We start from the raw sequence: 18,079 nt of genomic DNA, 5'->3' as shown, positions 1-18,079 counted from the left end.
TTGGCTAGTAAAGTATTTTAATAAAAATAAAAATATATTAAAAACCTTTTGAAGTTAATTCATAAATATATGTAATAATTCAATTTATAAGATTTGATTGAAAGGACTTTGTGAATTTCATATTACTGGAGTCATATTACAGGAAATTTTAAAAGATGTGAATTTAAATACATTGAAGAGGCATGTTATTGGAGTGTGGTCAATTGGAAAGATGAATCTAGTTTCGTATATGGGAGCGGGTTGAGCAAGTATAGCAGCGATTTTGACATCTGCAATGCAAGCATTAGTGATATTAGGGGGCGTGGGTTATCCTTTTACCCTACCATGTTCAGGCACTTATTGTGCTTAGAATTGTGTACAAACGGGAAATTATTAAGTAGTGGACATGATTGTGAATGTCTATATTGTCTGTACAGATAGAGAAAAAATATGGGAAAAAAGAAAGTCCAACAACCTGAAGAAAAAGAAAAAAAAAATTCTAGTAAAATCTCAAGATTTAGTTGAGATTGTTTGATGGATGTATTATTTATAAATTTTACTAAAAAGTGATATGAAATCAATTTAAAACATTTCATTGTACTTTTTAATATTATAAGATTTTTTTTAAGTTATAAACAATTTTAGTCGAATACTATTGGTTTTAAAATAAAACAATTATATTATTTTTCTTTGATTTGTTAATGATTTGATGGAAATAGATATTTTTAATCGGTTGTCAAGTAATTGATTTATAAAATATAATGTTTTACATTGTAAAAAGTACTGATTTTCGTCAAAATAAACTAACTGATATGTTGGAAAGGATTTTGTTGTTTTATTTTAAACAATGATCAAATTAAATTTTAAAATATACTTAAGAGATCATTTATATCATGTGTAAGTTTAAAAATTACACTAAATTTATATTGTTGGGATATGTTAATCTTATGGTTTATAATATCTTGATATATATGACAATTTTGATATATTTAAGGATAATCAATTGGTTATCTTTAATTAATAAATTAGATCATTTGATTTTTCATATTAATTATTTATCAAAATTATTAACAATAATATATTTTTACAACTTTTTTATGTAATAAAGTATATATTTATTTGTGTGTATTTATTATTTTCATAATAGTTATTTATTTATGACTTGTTATAAAAAAATCACTTATTATTATGCAATTATGATTAAACTTGTTTATAAATTTTATTATGATGTTAATATACATTTGGGGGGGGGGGGGGGGGGTGGGGCAATTTTATTATGACTTTTGTAATTTCTTTAAATAATATTCAAAAATGACAAAATAGTTCATCTATATTTTAATGACAATCTAATCTTTGTGAGTCAACATCAATCTTTTATTTTGACAATTTGAGTTTTTAATTCATCAACAAAAAGTTATCTTTATGGGCCAAACTAAGAAGAGATAAATTTATATCATTTTTACGCATTCAAGACAAAGACAAAAACTTATGTTTCATCTTTGATTCATATGTCATCGAAAAATATTTCAAGATTGAATTATGTATTTATCTTGTAAAACAAGAGAAAAAAGATTATATGCTAATAGTATAAATTTTATTCCAATGTTATTCACTCATAATTTATGATGTATGATAAAATTATTGACTTTTATAAAATTATATTAAGAGTTATTTATGATTAAAAGATGTTGCAAAATAAAATAAAATAATTTTAGATAATAAGCATAGTTGTTATGGTAGAAACTTTTTAGTTTAAGAATAGATATTTAGAGGTAACAATAATTATTTAAATAATATCTATTCTTTTTAAAGATAACAATAATTATTTGTTTTAATCTCAAAAAGAATATATATTATTTTAAAAAATAATTATGGTAGAAAATTTTTAGTTTAAGAAGAATAGATATTATTTAAAGTATGGTATATCTTTTCTATGCTTCTTTTATTTTGTGGAAAACTTTTAAAGGTAACAACATATAGTTCAAAATTTTCTAATATTTTGTAGAAATCATTTTTTTTTGGACCGAACTGAACATATTAGATTTTGAACAAGGAAGGATAGAGACACAGAACAGAGGCTTTTGAGCACTACTCATCCAAGTTCTTCCAAACCTAATCATTATCAAATTCTTCATCACTCACACTTAGTTAGGGTTTCCTTTCTCAACCAAATCCTTCAGTCACATTCAGTTAGGGTTTCTTTCTCCGAAGATGGCTCGTAACGAGGAGAAGGCGCAGTCGATGCTCAACCGCTTCATCACGATGAAGGCGGAGGAGAAGAAGAAGCCGAAGGAGCGCCGCCCCTTCCCCACCTCGGAGTGCCGCGATCTCTCGGAGGCGGACAAGTAACGGCAGCAGATAATGCGCGAGATCGGGCGGAAGGTCGCGGAGATCCAGAACGAGGGACTCAGTGAGCACAACACGTTATGACATTTATAAACGGATTGATGCCACTTATTATGGTTAGCGTGCTGTTGAATCCATATTTCATGTTCTGCTTCATTGGCCCAAAGCTAACAGAATTTGGAATATGCTTCACTTGGATGTTTCCCAGAATCAGAATGAAGATTTACTAACTTGGTTGCGGAGACACATCAAGGTTGACTATGGCACTATCTTCGCAGTCACTTGTTGGCAGATTTTCCAAGACAAAGTTCTCTCAGATTGGTCCATCATTCACCTCCATGACTTTATCCGGTAGACTCTTCAGAATTCTACTAGACCTTGCAATTTCGTGCCGCTGCATGCCTAACAGATTTAAATATTTGTAAATTGTACGTAATGATTTTTTACTGCCAAAAATTGGTTTTAAAATTAAATTTTATAGTTTTTACAGGTAAAAACTGTCACAAATTGCAAACCTCACACACCGCCACACCTCTCCCTCCTTCGTTCTTGTGATGTACTAAAGGACAAGAACAAAAACTATCCATAAAACATGCACATGTTATTCTGAATTCTTTCTTGCTTCTTATTAATAAAAGTAGATGCCAAAAACAGAAAAAGAAAAAAGCCAAAGAAAGTATCCTTATGGTGATTTTTTTTTTTATCTTTATGATTTGTCCTAAATTAAGTTAGCACAACTATCACATGTATCTAAACCTACTATACTATGTAGTCAATAGGACGGCTATGATTATAATTATGTTTGATAAAACTAGTTAAAAGTTGAAAAGCTAGATAATAATTAAAAAATTAACTTATTAAATTAAAAGTGTTCGATAAAAACTAATTTTTGAAGTAGTTTAAAAATATAGAATAACAAAAAATAATAATACCATAATTTATTTTAAAAAAAGTAACAAGAAAATTAATAAATATATTTAAGATAAAAATAGAAAAAAATATAAAAAATTAAAAGATAGAAATTAACATTTTACAAAAGATGTTTAAAAAAATACTAGAATCTAATAAAAAAAAACTTATTTACTGAATAATCAAATGAATTTTTCAGCTAATAAAAAAAATTAGAATCTAACTAAAATTTCTTATTCAATATAACTATGAATTATGTGACGCGATTGCAAAACTTGAAGCATGACCCTTAAGGATCTCATGTAGCGGGAAAAGTAGATACGATTTCTAAAGTATACTATAAATCACATACTGTAATACTTATAAGATCTGAAAATCAAATGTAAAATATATGCGGGTTTTTTTTATATAGATTTTTTGTTTTTGTGATTTCTTATTAATCAGGACCATTGTTGTCGAGGAAGGTGGCACGTGCTGTCGAATCCCCCATCGTCTTTACCAAGGACAAAGTCTCTTCTTCTTCCTCTTCTGCATCCCCACCTACTTCGACACCGAAACCAGCATCGGTGGCGGAATCTCAATAAAAAAGGTTGTGATGCCTGTCATGACAACAATTGTTTCATCTGATCAACCTCAGAGGGGGGGGGGGGGGGGGGGGGGTTGAGGTTTTTTTCACAATTTGTAGCAGTTTTAAATCACAAAAAATACTTTAAATTTTAAGATACAAATTCAAATTTTGACGGTAAAAAACTGTCACAGTTTGCGAGTTGTTTGGCACACACTATAGAAAGGGACTTAAAGAAGCAATTTGCAAAATTCAATAACTGAAAGTAACAAATTTAAATTTGGAGGAATAAAAACAGCATGGACATATTTAAGCATTTAATTCATCTCACGGGTTTCTCTCCCAAGACACCATAATGAGATATCTATTAGTATCCTGAAAAATCACAATAATACATAAATATGGAATTAGATTTAGATTTCCAAGTTAAATTCTTCCATGCATGAAACCATACATTAATGTCATCAAGCCCTTAAACAATTACGTGAAGGAAACAAATAAACATAAAAAAGTAAGAGCCCTTTTGGATAAACTTTTCAACAAGTTTTGATAAATGACAAGAGAAGAAAATAAAATCCCAGACGAAGAATATGCCTAACTTTCTTATATTCCCAATTTTAGAAAACATTGAGAAATGGAAGTAAACCTAAGGATATGAAATTCAAATCACCTAGCATAACATTTCCTTCTTCACGCTACGTATCAAAATCTTAGTTTAGGATATTTTGTTTAAAGAGCACATGAAAAGCTGAATTAATAGCAAGTTATTAAACTGAAAGCCAAATTCCTAATTTCACTCTTTAAGTAATGTAAAAATCATATAGCATTGGATATGAGAACAGGAATGGGATGAATCACATTCCAATTTAATTAGAATTCCAAAGGTCAAACACAAACATAAATTGGCCAAGTTTTGAATTTGTTTTTTTGCAAGAACTGTCTCAACTTTTAAGCTTCGGACCAAAATGTAATTTTCAACAATCTGTGCCTGTAGAACATCATAGGCTCATAGCATGTTTTACCTCATAACCAAGCCATTCCCCAAAAAACGTTGTTATATAAAACCATTCATGTTAACAAGAGTAAGTTTTCAAGAACCTGATCAACGAAGTGAAGTAAGTTACAAGTGGTGACCCCTGAGGAAAGGAAGACAATAACAGAAAACCATTAGAAATGTTAAACTTGATAAATTTTAATACAAAGTACAAATCCAATAATAAATAAAAGACTTAAATATTTTTTAGTTATTGTAATTTAATGTTTTTTTTTATTTTTATCCATGTAAAATTGTTTTTTTAATCTTGACAAATTATGTTTATTTTATTTTTTATTTTTATAGTATTTTAAATAACATTTTTTCGGTTAAAAACAATATCTAAAGAACTAAAAAGGTATTTAAACTTAAATAATTTTGGAAGGACAAAAAAGCAAAAAAAAATTATTATAAAAACTAAAAAGATATTTAAACTTAAATAAAATGATCTAACCTCTGCAGGTAGCAATCTTTATCTCCGGCAAAAACAATATAGTTGCTATTGCTGCAAGTCCAACAAACACACAAAATCATCAAATTTCCAAAAATAGGCTGAATTTGTTTTACATATTAAACCAATAATCGTAAGGCCGCATTGTTACCGGTTTGGCCTTTGAGCATTAAAGAAGAAGGTTGTGTGTCCTTTTTTGTTTGCCCTGAGGCTTGAAACGCTTAGAGCCAAATGGACACCAACTAACACTATCCCAAACCTTAGCGCTGCAATGCTTCCCGTCACCACGAAGGAAACGAATCCCCCGACAGAAAGCACTAAACCTGCAATTGCAAAGAAACATTAATTAAACTAGGCAATGCATTGCTATGGCCATGATATGACCTGGTTGGATAAATTTCTCAAAGGATTTTATTTTATTTTTATTGAACTTCTACAATTTAAATTCTTCTTTTACACACTATATAGAAGCTAGATGACACAAATTGTATTAAAAATTGAAGTGCTGTAATTGAAGATTAAGAACTAAACACCTTAATTAAACACTTATACGTAGGTTGTCTCTATAATTCAAGAAAAAATTGAGTTAAATTATTATCAGTTGTAAGTTGTAATATGTACTAGAAAATTTACTAAAATAAGCTACAATTTTTTTTAGAGATGTTATAAAGAATATGAGAGAGTGTAAGTTTTATATTTTATAATATGATAGATTTGTTGACTTTTATCATAATTATTTTAAAAATCATATTAGTAGTAATTTGTAATGTGTATACTGAAACTATTTTCATAAATTTTCCTAAACATTTGCACAAGTACTTATTTATATGAGTAAATAGCTAATTCATTCAAAAAAATGTGTGATACAATGACAAATGGATAACTAAACAATAAAATATAAATTTAGTATATAAAAGTGTAAAAAATGTTATAAATTAATCCTCTCATTAAATATAGAGATCATTTTATCATCAATTTGTAATTTGTAATGTTTAAAAATTAATTTAATAATAAATTATATTTTTTAAGGATTAATTTGATGATGAGATGTAAAGTTTAAAAATCAAATTGTTATTAAATTATACGTAGAACTAATTTATTAGAATTTTATGTATTTAGGGACTAAATTTGAAAATTTTCTTGTAAAAACCAATTTATCTACGTCTCAGAAATGGATTTAGTTGTTTATAGGTAAAAAAATTTTGAAAAAAAGTAAATAACTCCTTTCAAACTGACCTACTTCATTTTATTTTCTTCTCATCCACGGAAGATATTTGATTTGACTGAAATGGATGTTGATATTACTAGGAGTGGGTAAACGGGCCCAAGTCCATGGACTGGCTTTGCGGGACCTGCGATCCGCGCGGGTTACGGACCAATTTTTTTAAACAGTCCATGGTTATGTCATATTTTTGGGTCCGCCCTGCTTAACCCGCGGACTATGCGGGTTTGGTCCGCGGGTTGCCCGCAGTCCGTATTAGGTTTGATTTGTGTAACCCTGACCCAATTATATTATATTTGATTTTCTCTTTTTTTACTTTAAACTTTTCTTTTAAAATAATAGATAAAGAAATATATATTAGATAAAAATAAAAGATTTAAATTAAAAGATGATAAAGATAAAAAAGATAAGATAAGAAAAATAAAAGATTAATATAAAAAAAAGATAAGTGATAAATAATAAAAATCTTCCTTTTTGATATTTTTTTGATCTTTTAATCTATCTTTTTCATATCTGCAAGTCATAAATAATAAAAATATCAATTCTTATCATTTAAGCCAAAAATAATTGTTAAATATATATTTTTAAAGATATTTCAATATATTTTTATTATAAAAAAGATAAGTGATAAAAAAATCTTCCTTTTTGATATTTTTTCGATCTTTTTCTCTTTTAATCTATCATTTTCATATCTCTCCAAGTCATAAATAATAAAAATATCAATTCTTATCATTTAAGCAAAAAATAATTGTTAAATAAATATTTTTAAATATATTTCAATATATTTTTATTATAAAAAATAGCTCATATCATATTTAGTAGTTATCATTGTAGCATACTAAGAATACTTTTTCTTCTCACAGTTTTTCTCCACCACGTAGTCACGCACACTCGCATGTCATACGACTCTTTCCCTTACAAAGAAGACAAAGCGCGACTAACACTCGCGCAGTCACGCGACACACCACAGCGGCACAGCCTCGGCCCACCACCGCGCCACCACGCAAAGTACATATCTTCTTTCTCTAGAATTTGTTTTTATCCTATTTTTGTTGGGGTTGATTCATTGTTGTTAAACTCTTAAATTCTATGTCTATTTTCTCAATTCTGTCGCAGAGATACTTTTGTTTTCACAAACTTACTACACCCATCACACTTCACTTGTCTATTATTATATGATAACATCATGGGATAAGGGAATGAACCACGAAACTCTTGATCTGCAAGTTATAAACATGATGAATTGAGTTTTTGTATGATTTATTTATTTTATTGATGTAATTGACTAATTATGGAGATTTTATTTACATTTGTATTGAACTTAATTTGATTATATTGTATTTTTATTAAAATTGAAATTCTTTTAAAGCTAGACCCGCAGACCAGACTGTTTGACTCGTGGGGTCCGCGGGGCAGGGGCGGACCAATTTATTTGGTCCGTGTAAGAAGCGGGGGCGGATTGGCCTGGTCCGCTGCCAATGCGGGCTTATGCGGGCGGGCATTACGCGGGGTGGGCCGACCCGCTTACCCACCCCTAGATATTACATACCGTAAGGTTCACCAACGTAGAAATCACGAAATTGAGAAATCTCGCTTGAGTTCGCGATTGGGAGAGACGAATGTTTGAACGACTTCCTTGACCTCAGGCGAATTCTCGACAATTACTGTGAGATATTGTTTGCCTTCATCGCCGATTTCCTTGGCCGCCACCTCAACTCTTCTGTGGCATTCTTCAACACCACTCTCAGCGCTTCTTGAGAAGCTTCTCGAATCTTCGAGGCTTGTTCTCGAAACGTGCCCAGAGCTTGCTTTCATGATTCTTCTTCGGCTCCGGTGCGGTTATCATTGTTGTTTTCAAGTTCGATTCCTCCTTCTACTTTATTCGAAGCTGCGAATGCGAGAAAGGAAGTGGTGGTGGGATGAAGAGAGAAAATGCGAGGAGGTGCGAAAGGAGAGTTAAGATTGCTACGACGGGAGAAGAAACAATGGTGACTCAATTTAGGGTTTAAACGCCACACTGATTCAAACCTCAAATTCATTACACCAAACACAACATACTAAAGCTTTGAATCAGGTGAAAATGAATAGAGTGGAAATAACACAACCAAACCCTGAAACACTGGTGTTGTAGTCAATTGCTTTTACTGTTTCTGATTTTTATTTAGTTTAATTTTTAGATTGAAGAAAGAACATTCTCTTTCAAAACTTGTATGTCATTATTCTCTTTTAACAATTAGTATCAAAGCTCCATTCTAGGGGTCTAATATTGAGTGCATGTGAGAAAAACAATGAGTGTGAGTGAAAAAAGAAACTGCAAATTTTCTCTTAAGTAGAAGGAGTTGAGAAGAATGACAGAAGGTGGTAGTAGCAGTTTTGTGCAACCTGCAATTCCAAGGTTTGGTGGTCATTATGATCATTAGGCAATGTTGATGGAGAATTTTCTCCGCTCCAAAGAATATTGGGATCTCATTGAAAATAGGATATTGGTGGTGGCAGATGGAATAGAGCCTATGGAGGCACAAAGCAAATTGATCGAGGAGCAAAAGTTGAAGGACTTAAAGGTAAAGAATTATCTTTTCCAAGCAATAGATTGTGAAGTCCTTGAAACAATCCTTAAGAGGGACATGAAAATAAATATATGGGATTCAATGAAGCAAAAATTTCAAGGTTCAACCAGTGTCAAAAGGGCTTAACTACTAGCTTTACGTAAAGATTTTGAGATTCTTCAAATGAAGGAAAAAAAGACAGTGAATGCATATTTTTCTCATACTCTAGCCATAGCCAACAAAATGAAGGCTCATGGTGAAAGTATGAGTGAAACAGTCATTACTACAAAGATTTTGAGATCAATGGTCTCAAAATTTGATTATGTGGTATGCTCGGTTGAAGAATCCAACAACTTAAACATGATGACTATTGATGAGTTGCAAAGTAGTCTTCTTGTTCATGAATAGAGGATGAGAAAGTTATGAAGATCTCCCACGAAGACAAAGCAGGTAGAGGTAGAGGTAACGATTCATCCAGAGGAGGTCGAGGCAGAGGAAGGGGAAGACAATCCTTCAATAAAGTTGTTATTGAATGTTTCTAATGTCACAAGTTAGGACACTATCAATATGAGTGTCCTGATTGGGAGAAAAATGCCAATCATGTTGAATTAGAAAAGGAAAATGATGAAGAATTGTTATTAATGTCTTTTGTTGAACTGGAGCAAGCCAAGATGGAAAAAGTGTGGTTCCTTGACTTCGGTTGCAACAATCATATGATTGGAAATAAGGAATGGTTCTCAGAATTGGATGAAAGCTTTAGCCAAACTGTAAAACTTGGCAATAACACTAGAATGGCTGTTGTGGGAAAAGGTATCATTCATATGCAAGTGAATGGATTTACTTAGGAAATTGCAGGTGTCTATTATGTTCTTGAACTTAAGAATAATCTATTGAGCATAGGGCAACTTCAAGAAAAAGGCTTGACTATTTTGATTCAACATGGGAAGTGTAGGGTATATCACCCTGAGAAAGGATTAATTATGCAGACATATATGAGTGGAAATAGAATGTTTTCTTTGTTGGCTACCATGATACCAAAATCTTTTTCATGTTTCCAAATTGTATCAGAAAATGAATCTCATCTTTGGCATTGTCGGTTTGGTCACTTAGGCTACAATGGATTGAGGACACTTTTTGATAAGAAGATGGTAAATGGGCTGCCTTTGGTCAAGATTCCGAAGAAGATATGCATAGAATGATTAATTGGCAAGCAACACAGAGACTCTATGCCAAAGAAGAGTTTATGGAGAGCATCAAATAAGCTACAACTTGTGCATGCAGACATATGCAGGCCTATTAAACCATAATCAAACAACAACAAAAGGTACATCCTAAGTTTTATTGATGATTTCACTCATAAAACTTGGATTTATTTCTTACATGAAAAATCAGAAGCTTTTTCCATGTTTAGAAATTTTAAAGCTCATGTTGAAAAAGAGATTGATGCATATATTGCTTCTTTGAGGACAGATAGAGGTGGTGAATTTACCTTAAATGAGTTTGTAGAATTTTGCAAAGATCAAGGCATTAGTAGACAATTGACTGTAGCCTATACTCTTAAACAAAACGGAGTTGCAAAGAGGAAAAATAGAACGATAATGAACATGGTGCGTTCTATGTTAGCTGAGAAGCATGTTCCTAAAATGTTTTGGCCCGAAGCTGTAAAATGGAGTGTGCATATCCTCAATAGATGTCCTACTGTGCTTGTGTAGAACAAAACCCTAGAAGAGGCATGGAGCGATGTGAAGCCAATGGTTGGTTACTTTCGAGTTTTGGGGTGTGTAGATCATGCACATGTCCTAGACCAGAAGAGAAGAAAATTCGATGACAAAAGCAAGGAGTGTGTTTTCTTGGGAGTAAGTGATGAATCAATGGCATACAGATTATATGATCCAATTTCCAAGAAAATCATCATTAGCAAGGATGTGATTTTTCAAGAAGATGAATACTGGAATTGGGGCAAAGGCAATGAAGAATGCAGATCAGATGTTTTAAAGTGGAACGATGATGATGATGAGAATAACATGGAAAAGGGAATAGAAAACAATGAAGAAGAAGACAACATTGAAGAAGAAGGCAGTGATGTTGATACAAGAAACTCAAGTGAAACTAGTTCTTTTTTTAGTGAATCAACTAAAGATGATTCACCAATTCTGAATGAAGGGAGGGTAAGCGGACCACCGTCTTGGCAATAGACTATGTAACAAATGAAGGTTTGTCAGATGAAGATGGTCTGAATGCTAGGATAATGCTCACTGAAGGTGACCCACTTACATTTAAACAAGCTGTCAAGAGTAAGAAGTGGAGGGATGCAATGATGGCAGAGATTGAATCAATAGAAAAGAACAAGACTTGGGAGCTAACTATTCTACAAAAAGGGGTGAAGCCAATTGGAGTTAAGTGGGTTTTCAAGACCAAACTTAATGAGAATAGAGAGGTAGACAAGTACAAAGCAAGGCTAGTGGCGAAGGGGTATGCACATCAGTATGGAGTTGATTATACTGAAGTTTTTGCTCCAGTTGCCAGACTTGACACCATTTGATTAATATTTTCTTTGGCAGCACAAAACAATTGGGATGTTTTTCAGCTAGATGTAAAGAGTGCATTTCTTCATGGTGAACTCAATGAAGAAATCTTTGTGCAACAACCATTGGGATATGAGAAGAAAGGTGAAGAAGGAAAAGTTTACAAGCTAAGAAAAACATTGTATGGCTTGAAGCAAGCACCAAGGGCGTGGTATAGCAAGATAAAGGCTTACTTTGTTCGAGAAGGCTACGAAAGGTGTTTATGTGAACACACACTGTTCACGTACAAAGTCGAAGGAAGTAGGTAAAATTTCAATAGTAAGTATTTATGTTGATGATTTAATATATACTGGAAATGATAAAAGTATGTATGATGCCGCAACCTACCATTTGGCAGGAGGGCGATGCGAGACTCACGGGTGCGTCTTCCAAGGAAGGAAAATGCACAGAGTCGCCACCAACGTTTATTTGAGGAAAACGTAAGAAAAACCAAAAAGCGGGTCTACGAACTTTAAGAATAAAAAGTTCGGGAGTTGTTTTTACGCACGGGGAAGGTATTAGCACCTCACACGTCCGTCACAAGAGACGACAACCTTTAATCAAATGTGCGAAATCATGACTTTTAACTTATTTTATTTTCCCATTTTTATGTTTTTTATCTTTTGGGGTCGACAAAAGTGATGTTTTTTCTCCTACGTATTCTCAATTGCGATGAGGAACTCAGACCTATGTAGTTCTTTTAAAAAGCAAGAGAAGTTATGCGAGGTGTTGATTTTAGACTTTTAAATGGTTCACTTTAACCGATAAAAGTAAAAAGGACTGTTAAGGCGTTGGACCTTGAAACGGTTTCAAATTACCTTTTTGCGGGAAAAAGCTTGATTTGTGAGTTGATTTTAGCCTTAGTTTCACTTGATTATTTCTCAACTTATTTAAAGAGAACTTTCGAGGTAAATGACCGGTTGAAACTTATTTATTTTTTTATTAACTGAGGTTACAACATGAATGATCAGTCAAATTCATTTTAACATTGATTAAGTGAGCTTACGACTTAAACGATCGGTCGAAACTTGCTTAAAACAAAGAAAAAGAATACCGAAAGTAGAATAATGAAGATGAAGACATACAAAGCAAGAATGGACCCCTAAAGGTGCATAGAATGAATTCAAAGCTTCGAAATTGAAAACTAATCGATCGAAGATCGAAGAACAGATGAAGACCAGCGAAGAACGTTCACGGAATCGATCACGAAAACATCACAGAAGCGTTACGGAAGCGTCTTGGCCTTGATTTTCTCCTTCTTTCTTCTTCTCCTCACTAATTTTAAGTGAAATATGATTTCCAAAGGTGTTGAACCCCTTCCCCTTAGCCTTCCACGCCTTTTTATAGCCAAAATAAAGGAGGAGCTTGTCGCCCGGGCAAGCTCAACTCGCCCAGGCAAGCAGGTGGCTTAAGTCAGAAGTAACATGCTTGCCCAGGCGAGCTGGTTGCTTCATGTTGAAGCTTCCTTATGGGCCTAGATGGGCCCAAGGCTAAAGAACACCCCCTAAATTGATCAGTTCACCCCCATTTTGAGTTTTTGGCTTATTTCCTTCAGAAACATTGCAAAATCTTACAGATCGCACGACAATTGGCTTTAAGCAACTCAACGTGACCAACAAAAATCCGCACGTCGACAAACAATTGTCCGCGCATGAAATTAGGGTATGACATATGATGATTTTAAGAATTCCATGATGTTGGAATTTGACATGACTGATTTGGGGATGATGAGATACTTTCTTGGGATTGAAGTAGTACAAAGTTTAGATGGGATTTTTGTGTGTCAGAGAAAGTGTGCTCATGAAATTTTAGGAAGGTTTGGAATGGATAAAAGCAATTCAGTAAACAATCCTATTGTTGCAGGCACGAAATCGTCAAAGGATGAAGCTGGAACCAAAGTTGATGAAACTTTGTTCAAACAGGTAGTTGGCAGTCTAATGTACTTGACTGCAACTTGACCTGATTTGATGTATGGAGTGAGTCTTATTTGTAGATTCATGTCTTGTCCAACTGAATCTCATAGGCTTGCAGCAAAAAGAATATTAAGGTATTTGAAAGATACAACTGAGCTTGAAATTTTCTACAAAAAAGGTGGTTGCACAAATCTTGTGGCTTACACTGACAGTGATTTTGCTGGTGATTTGGATGATCCCAGGAGCACTTTCGGCTTTGCATTCTTACTTGGTTCTGGAGCAGTTCCATGGTCTTCTAAGAAATAGTCTGTAGTGACATTGTCTAATATTGAGATTGAGTACATAGCTGCTGTGTTTTGTGCTTGTCAGTGTGTTTGGCTAAGAAAGGTTTTAGAGAAACTTGGTCATAAGGAGGAAAAGAGTACTTTGATTCAGTGTGACAACAATTCTACTATACAACTATCAAAGAATTTTGATTTTCACGACAAAAGCAATATAAGGTTTCATTTTCTTAGAGATTTGACCAGAGACAAAGTTGTGGAGTTGAGCTACTGTAATTCTCAAGAACAGGTTGCAGACATAATGACAAAGCCTTTCAAGTTAGAACAATTCTTGAAATTACGGAGTATGCTAGGAATGGTTAATGCGTCAGTGGTAAACTAAATGTTTGTTTTCTTTTTGCATATAGTTCAAGGGAGGGAAAATAATGTTGTAGTCAATTGCTTTTACTGTTTCTGGTTTTTATTTGGTTTATTATTCTGTTATATAGGGATGTGTAAATAGGAGTTAGTTTCTTTTTATCAATTAGTCACCCACATTTATAGGCCATGTACAATGTGGACCAATTATTTGTTTTCTGTTTTATATATATTATAAGGCTAAATGCAGTAGTTTAGTTTTTAGATTGAAGAAAAAGCATTCTCTCTCCTGTATGTCATTGTTCTCTTTTAACAACTGGACCTTTTGATTTTGCATAAATATCCATTTTACTCCTTCAGTGCTGATAAAAAATTTAAAATTTAGTTAACATGTATAAAATGCCACAAATTGATTCAATCATTATACTTAAATTTATGATATCATTTTGCTGATTAAATTATAATGATCAATTTAATAATAAGTTATATTTTTAATGATCAATTTGACATTAAATTATAAAATTTATGAATAAATTTATTATTAAATTATGCATAAGATTAATTTCTCATTTTTTTTTACATCTAAGAATTAAATTTAATTTTTTTAATATTTTTAGGATTAATTTATTCTCGCCTCATACTAACACATTAAAATGGATATTTATCCTTTGAATTTTGAAGGTCAAAATTCTTGTATGTCATGTAGTTATTATTGTATACGTTCTTCTTCTGTAATTGATACAATACAATGCATTATAATTATTATCGTTTAATTAGGATAATATTTTGTTAACAATAAAAATACTATTAGTTTTTAATAAAAATGTTCACAATAAAATTATATAACTTCTTATTTTGTGATAAGAAAATGTTGAGGCACACTTTTTAACACAATTTTAAAATATATTTTATTTATTATTGATTGAATTTTGTTAAAAATTATAAAATTTAGTTAATTGCATATCTTATTTAATAAAACTTTAAACATGATTTATAGTTTTCAATAACTTTATATTTTTTATTGTAATCTATAATAACTATATATAATAAAGGAAGTAGGAATACCTTTCTTTACTCTCGAATTTTTTTTATATCATTTTATCTGATAACTATTCTCTAAACCATCTATTAAAGCTATTATTCTGTTTCATACTTTCATGTTAAATTAACTACATTAATAGTTTAAAATTTATGGATTGATTGTAAAAAAAATTTAAAGTGTCAATGAATCAAAAATCATGTTAAAAAAACTTTTAAGTTGATAATATAAAATAAAATTATTCATTATATCATATTTATACATAAAACTAACTACAAATTTGTTCTTATGATACTAAGTGTAAGTACAAGTCACTTTTCCCATATTGATATAGACAATATACTTAACATTTTCCTAAGAATTATAATAACTATGGCTCCAATCACCATCTTATTTTATTCATTTACAAAATAATAAATAAATATTTAAATATATTTTCCATTCATATATCCCTTTTTCAATTTATTACCTAAGATTTTTTTATTTTTTTATTTTAGTATATGACATTTCTAAATTTTATCTTTTAACATCAGTTATTTGTTTTAATCCGTTAAAAAATGACATATCAAACTAACATAATGTCACATCATTAATTAAGTGATGGTTTAATAAATTAACAGAATTTTACATCATCACTTAAAAAATTTAAACTAACGAACGTAAAAATTTAAAAATATTAAATAGTAAAATAAAACAAAATATTATTTAAGTAATAAACTGAAAAAAATATATATAAAAAAAACATATTTAAACAATAAATAAGTAACCACGTCCATGTACCCTCTGTTTCCTAAAAATTTGAAGTCATGGGAACTAAACTCGTCTATAGAAGACTATTTTGAATTGGCAATGTTGTAAACAAAGCAAGCACACACACGTCGCAACTCGCAACACAAGGAATCCAACATGTCCATTTTTTGCTCCAACAAATCTGATTCTTCTTCTTGTTCTTCTTGTTTAGCAAGAAGCTTCAAAAACTCTGCATGGAGCATGAGTTCTCTCGTGACTGCTCTGCAAGAATCTCCCTCCACCATTTGCAGCCACTCCCATTATTCACACCATGCCACTGAGTTCTCCACTCCAAGAGACCAGGTTCGTACAATTAATCAACATTCCTTCAAGAAAAACTTCTTTTTTGCTTCTTTTTCCAATGAATCTTTCTACTACAATCAACTTTTGTCCTTTATATACTTTGTTATCAATGACATGTTGCACATTCATACGTTTTCTTGGTGCCCTTTTGTTTCTTTCTAGCTATTTCTTTTTCTGGATTCTTGAAAATGTTTGCCAATGTTCCATGTTTTCATGTCATTGATTGACACGAATTTTCTTGATTCAATATGTTTGAATGGTTTGGTTCATTATGTCATCATCGTTAAACAAAAATGATGGACTCACCAATCTATATAACCTATTTGGTTTTTGGAATTCCAGAGTTTTGGCATCGCCACTTCCAAAGTTGACGACTACAACAACAACAATAACTTGTCGACTTGCCTCTCAGATATTGATGAATGGTTGGAACATGCCAATAAGTTCTGCAAATCCTCTATCCATCTTACAGGTTTGTTATGTCATCTCATGTATTGCATGTTTGGATTTTCTATTCATATAATATAGAATCACGTTGAAATACCAACTAACATAATTTTAGTTTAAGTACTTTCTATAGCATGTTTGATTCTACCTTTAAAATCGATGGAATTGAATTAACTAAGTAAATTTTACTATAGATAAAAAAAATTATACTAAGTTTTACAACTAACTTACTTTTAAATACTAAAAAGTCGAGCATTAATTATATTACTTCAAAATTAATTTTGTAAACACTCTCTAAATACTACTCATAATGCCTAATCTGATGATGTTTTGATCAGAATCTGTTCATTCGGGGCAAAATGGAAGCCAAGAAGAAGAAGACTCGAGACTCTCAGCAATATGCAACACCTACCTTGCAGCTCAAGAACATGAACTTCACAACATAACATTACCCTGTGTTAGAGAAGAGAGTCCATTTTTCCAAGGCCAAACCCGCCATGCCTGCACATATAAACCCCCAAAATGTGAAGGCTATGAACACACAAAAATGATGGATGATATCGTAAGGAGGAAACAGGAAGAAGATGAAAGAGATGCACGTAAGAAGGCCAAGCATGTTGAACTTATGCTCAAGTGAGTCATAACAAAGCATAAAACTCTCAATCCTTTACTTTTGTTTGTTTGTTTGTGATTGTGATTGAGACACTAACAAGGCAAATTTTTTTTATGATAATTAATCTGTTAATAGGTTGAGAAGGAAGGAAAACGCTATAAATGATTGGGAATTGCAGCAAACAAGAAAAGCTATGGACAAGATGGATAAAATTCAGGCATGTAAGCTTATTCCATCTAAATGATATTTAAATTTGTATATCGAATATAAGTTATAATAACCTTTGAGAAGATAAAGGAACAAACTACAAAGCACAAGCAATTCAAGCATGTAAGCTTATTCCTTCTATATGGTATTTAAATATGTATATTGAACACAAGTTATATCCTTTGAGAAGTTAGAGGAACAAAGCACAAGCCTCCACTAATTTTGCAAGATCAAACCGGTTACTTTACATTGGACTGTGTACATCAACCCTCAAATGCTGTGAAGGTTAAACATAATGCAAACTTGAACTCTTAGTAAATGGTATAAAGTTGCAAGTTTCACATGATGATCATAGGCAGCAAGAACCCGAGTTTAACAATATGTCCTCATATGTTTAATTTGACCTGTTTTTTTTATCGGTAAATATTAATATTATTAGTTTTTGTTAGCAACCCATTCGAACCCACCACATCTCTTTCCTTCTCTTCTCTCTTCATCCCTAGACTAACCTTATA

The 18,079-nt window shown here is 31.7% G+C and overlaps 1 pseudogene; it reads right to left on the bottom strand.

The window, feature by feature from the left end:
• Positions 1-3,670: 3,670 nt before the first annotated feature.
• On the bottom strand, positions 3,671-8,544 carry LOC114405202 (annotated as a pseudogene).
• Between the last annotated feature and the right edge of the window lie 9,535 nt (positions 8,545-18,079).

This window comes from Glycine soja, chromosome 3 (genome assembly GCF_004193775.1).
Source record: "Glycine soja cultivar W05 chromosome 3, ASM419377v2, whole genome shotgun sequence".
Lineage (NCBI taxonomy): Eukaryota > Viridiplantae > Streptophyta > Magnoliopsida > Fabales > Fabaceae > Glycine > Glycine soja.
This window is presented reverse-complemented; position numbering and strand designations above follow the sequence as displayed.